General features: G+C 50.7%; 1 protein-coding gene across 2 annotated transcripts in view; it reads left to right on the top strand.

Annotated features, from left to right (window-relative positions):
• The first annotated feature begins 1,137 nt into the window (after positions 1–1,137).
• Positions 1,138–7,019, top strand: part of LOC112985871 (core histone macro-H2A.2) — a 28,789-nt gene continuing 22,907 nt past the window's right edge. Inside the window, exon 1 of one of the 2 annotated variants that reach the window (XM_026104802.2) lies at positions 1,138–1,341. The gene's annotated coding sequence lies outside the window, so the exon portion shown is untranslated. Of the gene's footprint in view, positions 1,342–2,345; positions 2,370–7,019 lie in introns of those variants that run through there. The other variant, XM_026104803.2, reaches the window with a different exon arrangement.

The following is a 7,019-nucleotide window of genomic DNA, read 5'->3' as shown; positions in this document are numbered from 1 at the left end:
GACCACAGAACCACAGAACCGTTTAGTAGAAAGGCTGAGAAGAAAACCCCAGGTTCTCCCAGCTCACGCCCTCTTTCTTCGGGAGGTGGCGTGGTCCAGCATGAATATAATCTGAAGGAATATTGCTTTTTCTAGCAAACACAATTCTGCGGACACAAAACTTTCCTTTGGCAGAGACACATGCACACACAATAACACTCCAGGAAGCAAATGAATCTTTACGATTTTTATAGCAATAAAAGGAATGCTAAAAGCCCGCATGCCTCTTTATCTTGCTGTTCTGTTGTTCCTAGCCACCCTCCAAAAGTAATGTTGCAGGCGAGCTGGAGCGGCCTGGGTTAATGCTGAATCTTGCAGTACATTACAATAGCTGCCAGATATCTTTCAAATGAAATCAGTGCAACGATGCAAGGCATTTGTACAGGAATGACAACATAAGCACGATTTCATGCAACACTTTCCCCGAGATCAGTGTTTAAGAGGGGTAGTCCTACGCTCTTGTGTTTGCATCAGTCCGTGATGACATATGTGGTGCTGCCAACAGACACGCTGCGAGACTTGTAATACAATCACTTGCTGCGTATCTCAGAGCTGAAGCTCTTGAATCCATACAACTGTGTGTGTGTGTGTGTGTGTGTGTGTGTGTGTGCGGATCTCAGCTTTCATTTAGAAAGCAAGTAAGTTTGCAGCCCTCGTGGCCGAGCTGAAGCGCCCCGACGCAGCACGACACAAAGAGCGGCCAGCACTCTTTGTTAGGGCTCTTTCAAGCCAGTTGGGTGATGCCGGCACGTTCGGGCGAGAGGCGCCAGGTCACCTTGCCGCAGGGCTAGCGGCGCGGGCGGCTCGCCGCCTCACGAAAAGCAGGCAGGGCGGGCGGCCCCTCCGGCCCCCGCGGGCTTCCGCGCAGGCCGGGACTCCCCCGCGGCCCTCGCCTCGCCCCCGGCCCGGGAGAGGGCGCGGCGCCCGGGCTCCCCGCGGCTACGGGGCGGGGGTGCCGGCGGGGAGGCGCGGCAGCCCTGGGGCCCGGGCGAGGAGGAGCGGCGCGCTGGCTGCCGGGGAGGGCGGCAGCGATAGGGGGGTTGTTGCAGGCCCGGGCTGCAGTGACTCCTCCTAGAGGCGGTATGCGGAGCAGGAGGAAACCCCTTCCACCCCCCTCAAGAGGAGCCGCCGCCATCGCCATCGAAACATACAATACGGGCAGGGAGCCGGCGGCTGAGGCGGAGCGAGGGCGCGGGCGGGGTGGGGGGGAGACACGGCGGCAAGGGGGGGGAGAAAAGAGGGGGAGAAAGAGAAAAAAAGAGGAAGGGACGAGAAGAAGGCGGCGGCGGCCGGCGGCGGCAGGTGAGGGGGAGCGGCGGGCGCGGAGGCCCGCTGCCGGCCCTCCTCCCTTCCCCTCCTCGCGCCGCTGCTCCCTTTCTCCGGGGCCGCCCGCGCTGAGGGGAAGGGGGGGGGGCGGCCGTTGGGGCGCGCGGCGGCGGCCGTTGGGGAGCGCGCGGGCGCCGGTTGCGGGGGGGGTAGGGATGGGGGAGGGGGGCGAGGCGCGCGGCCAACCACCCCCTCCCTGGGGGCTGCGCCGGGGCCCCGCGCGCGTGCGGCTCCCCCCCCCCGCGCCCCGGAGCGAGGCGCAGCCGAAGCACTTCCCGTTCCGGGGACGTGCCTCGCGGCGGGCATGGCCGCCGCCACCCCCCGCCGAAGCCCCCCCCCCCCGTGACGGCGGGAGCGAGCCCGCTTGGGGGGGAGGGGGCGTTTGCGCGGGAAAGGCAACGGCCACTCCCCCTCCGCCGCGCCTCAGGGCGCCTGCGCGGCCCGCGGGTGAGCGCGCGCGGCGGCGGCGGCACGTGCCGTTTCGCTCACAGGCTCCCAGCCAATCAGCTCGCTCCCCTTAGCTCGTGCTCCGTTGCGGCCGCTTCCCTCCGTGCCCCGCTCTCAGGTGTTTTGGCCCTTCCGGCCAATCAGTGAGCGCGGAGGAAGGGGGGGGCGGGCACTGCCGCTGCAGCCGCCGAGCTCGCGCCGCGTTCCCGGCGCTGCAGGCGGCCAATGAGCGTGCGCGCCGGTGCCCCGAGGGGAGTGGGCGGGGCGCGTGCCGCCAGGCAACGGCGTGGGGTGCGCGGGCGCCGGGCGGGACTGCTAACGGCCGGCGCGCGGCCCGGCTACCCGCGGGGCTACGGCGAGCTGCGCCACGGGAGGCCCCGGCCGCGGGGCCTCGCTGCGCTGTAACGGGAGCGGTACCGGCCGGGGAGGCCTCGGGGGCAGCAGCGGCGCCCCGCGGTAGCCTGGAGGCCTCGGAGCTGGCGCCCGCTCCCACGCGAGCTCGGCTGCGCTGTGCTGCGTGAGGAGCAGCGCCCAAGGAAGACTCGTTGGGGAGCGAGGTTAACCCCCAAGCCTGTGAATGTTCCCCGGGGCAGCATTTGCCGTGCCGGGGCAGTCAGTGCCTTGGCTGTAACCGGAATTTCTTGCCTGAAGAGCCGTCTGCCGGGACGTGTTTTGTTGGCTTCAGTGTGCCGTTGGTGCTGCTTCTAGTCCGAACGTGCTTTGTGTCATTGTGGCATAGATTGAGCCTAGGGGCCGTGCTCTTTGCCTGCTGAAGTGTGCCGTGTCTGTTGGTTTTACCTTACCAGTTGAGTCAGGAAGTAAATTTCTGCCTTAAGTCTTCTGAGTTGTCTTGGCAAAGTGGTGTTTGTATGTGGGTGTGCGGTTTAGGATGACCCCTAGATAGTGTCTTTGAGTCACTTTTGCACTCGTGACTATTCAAATAGATTTAAGCGTAAGATCGGGAAAATGCAGGTATCTTGATAGAGTCCTGCATGTCCTTGATTTCAGTCTTCTTTTCCTGAGTTCACGTTTTCTCAGTATTGGGAAGCCAAGGCCAAATGATTAGCATATGTGAACCATCCGGAAATGGTGTTCAACACGTCACCGAATAATAATTTCAGTAGACACGGTCCCAGTGCAAAGCCTTGCAAGGGCTCTGGTGCTAGTTCTGTGGCCAAGGCCACTCAAAAATACCTACCATGAAGCATCAGCGTCTAGCCGTTTCTGAACGTTTCAGCCTCAATAAAGACAGCCAATGTGAGCTTCTGTTTTAGCTTGCAGTGTAATGTCTGTATCTAAATGTCTAATTATCGCAGCTATTTGAAGGAGGACACTTGACATGTTGTGTTACAGATTAGTCTGCCAGGTGATGTTGTAGCTACCTGTGAAGTCCAGAAAGATATATGCTTTTTTCTGCAATGACTGCTGGCTCAAACTGATGAGAAATTTGCCAAATCATTACTCAGATATTTACTGATAACTAGTTGCTAATGTGCATTTCATATTGGTGCAGTTATTATCTTAGCTTTCCTGTATCTTATCTATGATCTGGAATGTGAAGAATAACAACAAGGATTTACTTTGTTTTCCTCCAGTGTTGCAACAGTCTTGGTGATCCATTGTGCAAACTAAGACTTTCTTTTCTTTGATTGATTTTGGTGTCTTTTCTTAGTGAGAGGGAAATTTAGACTCTTTCTCTTGATTGGCCTGGGGAGCTTGCAAGTCTGTGGTGGCTAAGGAGAATTCAGAGTCTTTGTTGTAACAGCCTGGGATATGTCTAAGAAGGGTCCGTGTGAGTATAAGAGCTCACTCTCACTTCTCCCCTCTGTTAGGCTGTTAACATCACTTAATAGAAACATCTTCTGCTTCAGACTTAAATGAGCAGATACCATTCTAGATACTGTTCTTCTTGATTGACTGTTAAACAATCTTTGCTTTATTTAATAACTCTGTTCAGAAAATGTTATGCATTTTGCACCACACTGAACTTTCTGATAGGCACTCATGCTTTCTTACCAGGTCTTGACATGTTAATCTCTAAAATTGTTTCCAGGCTAGCTTTTCAAGTACAGTTCAGGCTTATTTGGAGGCTGCAGTCTCTTCCTGTGTCCCTAGGTTATTCTTGCTTTTCTAAAAATGGTAGTCTTGTTACCAGTTAGAGAAGTTTGTGTAATTTTGTTCTTCTGAGCATCAGTGTAGGAAGGACTGGAAAGTGGTAAACCTTGATCTGTCAGGATACGGTTGTGGGATGCAAATTGCATAGTGGTCAGTGAGCTTAGCAGAATGTCGCAGGGTAGTTTGTTGTTGCAGTGAGTTGTGGATTAGTCATCACTCTGTGCAAGTAAAAATAATGGAAGAAAACAGGGTGTTAAGGTCTGTAGTGGAGGAACCCTCCAAGGGGCCGAAGGAAAGTGCTTTGCTCCAAAGCAGACCCACTGGAGGGTGGGGAGCAGGCATAGCTCTTTTTCTAGGGGTCAGAAGGAAAATGTCGCTGGTTGCTTTCAGTGCTAAGGAAGATGCAATTCACTGAGGAAGGCTCAGCTTGTAAAAGTCTACACTGTTTTCATCATATTGTGGAGAGCTCCAGGAGATCTGGTAGCTATTAAATCCCCCATAGCAACACAGAGATGTTGGAGTCGTGGCAAAGTGGGAGTGTGCCGTGACCAATTAGGAGTTTGGAGACACTAATTGATTTAAATTGCCCAATTCTCCTGATGTCACGGTAGTCAGATATAGATGCAGTTCTTCTAACTCAGCTAAGATGGACTTCACATAAATGGTATGGACATATTTTTTAGTGCAGACTGCAATTTACAAAGGGAAGTGTAGCGATGATGGACCAGTTGGCAATAAGGGAATTAATATGTTCTTTCAGCTGATAAGCCCTTGACATTTAGCTGTATCTCCTGCAGAGAACAGTCATGACAGAAGCGCTCAGCTTGTAGCTCTTCAGCTGTTTGCGGCTTTGGAGCAGTTCAGATGGGTGCATCATGTAACTGGTGTCAGGTCTGACTTGATTTGCATCCTCCTAGGTAAACCAGATCCTTGTCTGTGGGAGAAATGAGCCATCAGGGCCCCGAATCCTGGCCCCTGGGGCCTCGGTGCAGGCGGAACATAACCCTTCTGTGTGAGAGAGCAGTGAGATCACACGTATTGAGAGTCGCCTGTAGCCTGTGTGGACCTTAGCAACCGCTCGCAAAGTTACATGGCAGGGGATAGCTGGCCATGCCAGTTTATCACATTTCCTTTGTTCACAGTACACAGTAAGTATGCTCTGATAGATTTGGCTGTGCTATAGCTTGCTTTTCTACCAAAAGTCATCTCCCATAGGGAAGAAGGCAAGAACAGAGCTTCATGGTATTTCACATGTTTGTTTATATGTCACTGACCAGTATACCCAGTTCCCTATAAGTCGCAAAGAAGAGAGAGAGGGAACATTAGTACAGTTCTGAAACCTTTTTTATGTTCAGGCTCTCACAAAATTCTGCAGATACAACTGATCTGTTACCTGCAGTGTATTTGGAGAAATATTTTGGAAATCCAAAGGTTGCCTTGACAGTACGGAAAATATGGCTGTGAGACTTGCAGTGGCTGTGAGAGATTAGGAAAAAATAAAGGGGTAAAGAAAGAGGTGGAAACGTAGATAAGGCAACAGAAGAATGAGCCAGAAGTGATTAATTATATACAGAAATGTATATAATGTAGTAGTATGCCCTGGAGTGCTGTGCTCAGTTATACAAGTATGTTTTGATTTTCAATCACAAAGACCAAGTACAACCACAGTATTTTCTACGGAGGCAAACCTTGTGGCATAGCTTTCTTCGCTGATTTACAAGCAACTGGGATTTGGTACTACAGGAACAAATACACGAGAGATTAGCTTAATATGATTTTGATACATGGTTCTTTGTAGTACACTCTTTCGCTGTGGTTCTCTGTAGGGATTACAGCACAGGACAGAATTTTTGAGCCATGGAGCTGTCCTGCTGGTATTGTAGGAATCAAATCATAACCTAGTGCATACATTTATTAAGTGCCATCTTAAAATGAGTTATTGTTGCTCATATTACTCATAACACAAGGCTCTTCCAGAAGTTCTTTCCTCCGATGGCTAGAAACCTAATTCCCAGCCTACGTTTATTCATTAATTTGAATGTCAGTTGTCACATGAACTGAAAAGGACATTTTTAAAAGGTTAATCAGTAGCATAATATAAAACTGAAGGTTTATAAAGGGGTGTTACAGTTACAAACTGCAGATTTCAATGTGTAAGATGACTAGATAAAGGGACTTCGAGAGATCATCTAATCCATCCTCCTGTCCCAAGTCAGATCCAATGCTACCTGTGTCTTTCCTGGCATATATTTCTCTAACTTGTTTAAAGCCGTTCTGGTAGAAAGGTTCTGCCGCCTTCCCTGGTGATCTGTTCTGGTGCTGTGCTATTCTTCTGGTTATGAAGCTTTTGTAAGAGTGCCTCTCCAGTCTGCTTTTTCTTCCTATCTGACATATATATATGGAACACCTATTCACTGCATCTCTGAAGCAGTCTTTTATGTCTTCGAAGACCATTATCATGTCTTCCCACTTCTTTTAATCTTTTTGTTTAGTTTATGTGTCTGAGACCTCTGATCATTCTTATCACCCTCCTCTGGATTCTCTCTAATTGCTCCACATATTTGAAGCGAGTTATCTGGAATTGAACATAACTCCTCATCTAAGGCTTAGTCCTGGCTGTTGATGATGTTCTCTCTTTTTCCACTGTAACCTCTTGGTCCTAGTCAGCAGAACTCTGTCCTAGAAGTTGTTCCCCGTCTTACAAAATTGGTTACTCCTGAATAAATGCAGTTAATACATTGCTTGGGATTTTTTGTTGGCTTGTATCTGTTTGAAGTGGCCATTGCCTTTAATCTGTAGTTAGCCAGATAAGTGGCCGTTTATTAGTTCTTTTACTACCATTCTTGACTCCAAACTGGTAGTTCTCATGCAATCCAGAATGGGGTGATGAGCAACATAAATTTTGATGGGTCCATGTCTAATAGGTTTACTGATTTAATCTTTCCTCACTTTAGTTATTGTGTCTATATAATATACTGCACACAGAAAGAAAAATTGTCTGGCTTATAGACAAGGACACACCAGGGTTTTATAGATCCCTGCAGACCCTGTGGTGATTATATTTCCTCAACTTCATAAGTGGAACCAGTGTT

The sequence above is a fragment of the Dromaius novaehollandiae genome, chromosome 6, assembly GCF_036370855.1.
Source record: "Dromaius novaehollandiae isolate bDroNov1 chromosome 6, bDroNov1.hap1, whole genome shotgun sequence".
Classification (NCBI taxonomy): domain Eukaryota; kingdom Metazoa; phylum Chordata; class Aves; order Casuariiformes; family Dromaiidae; genus Dromaius; species Dromaius novaehollandiae.
This window is presented reverse-complemented; position numbering and strand designations above follow the sequence as displayed.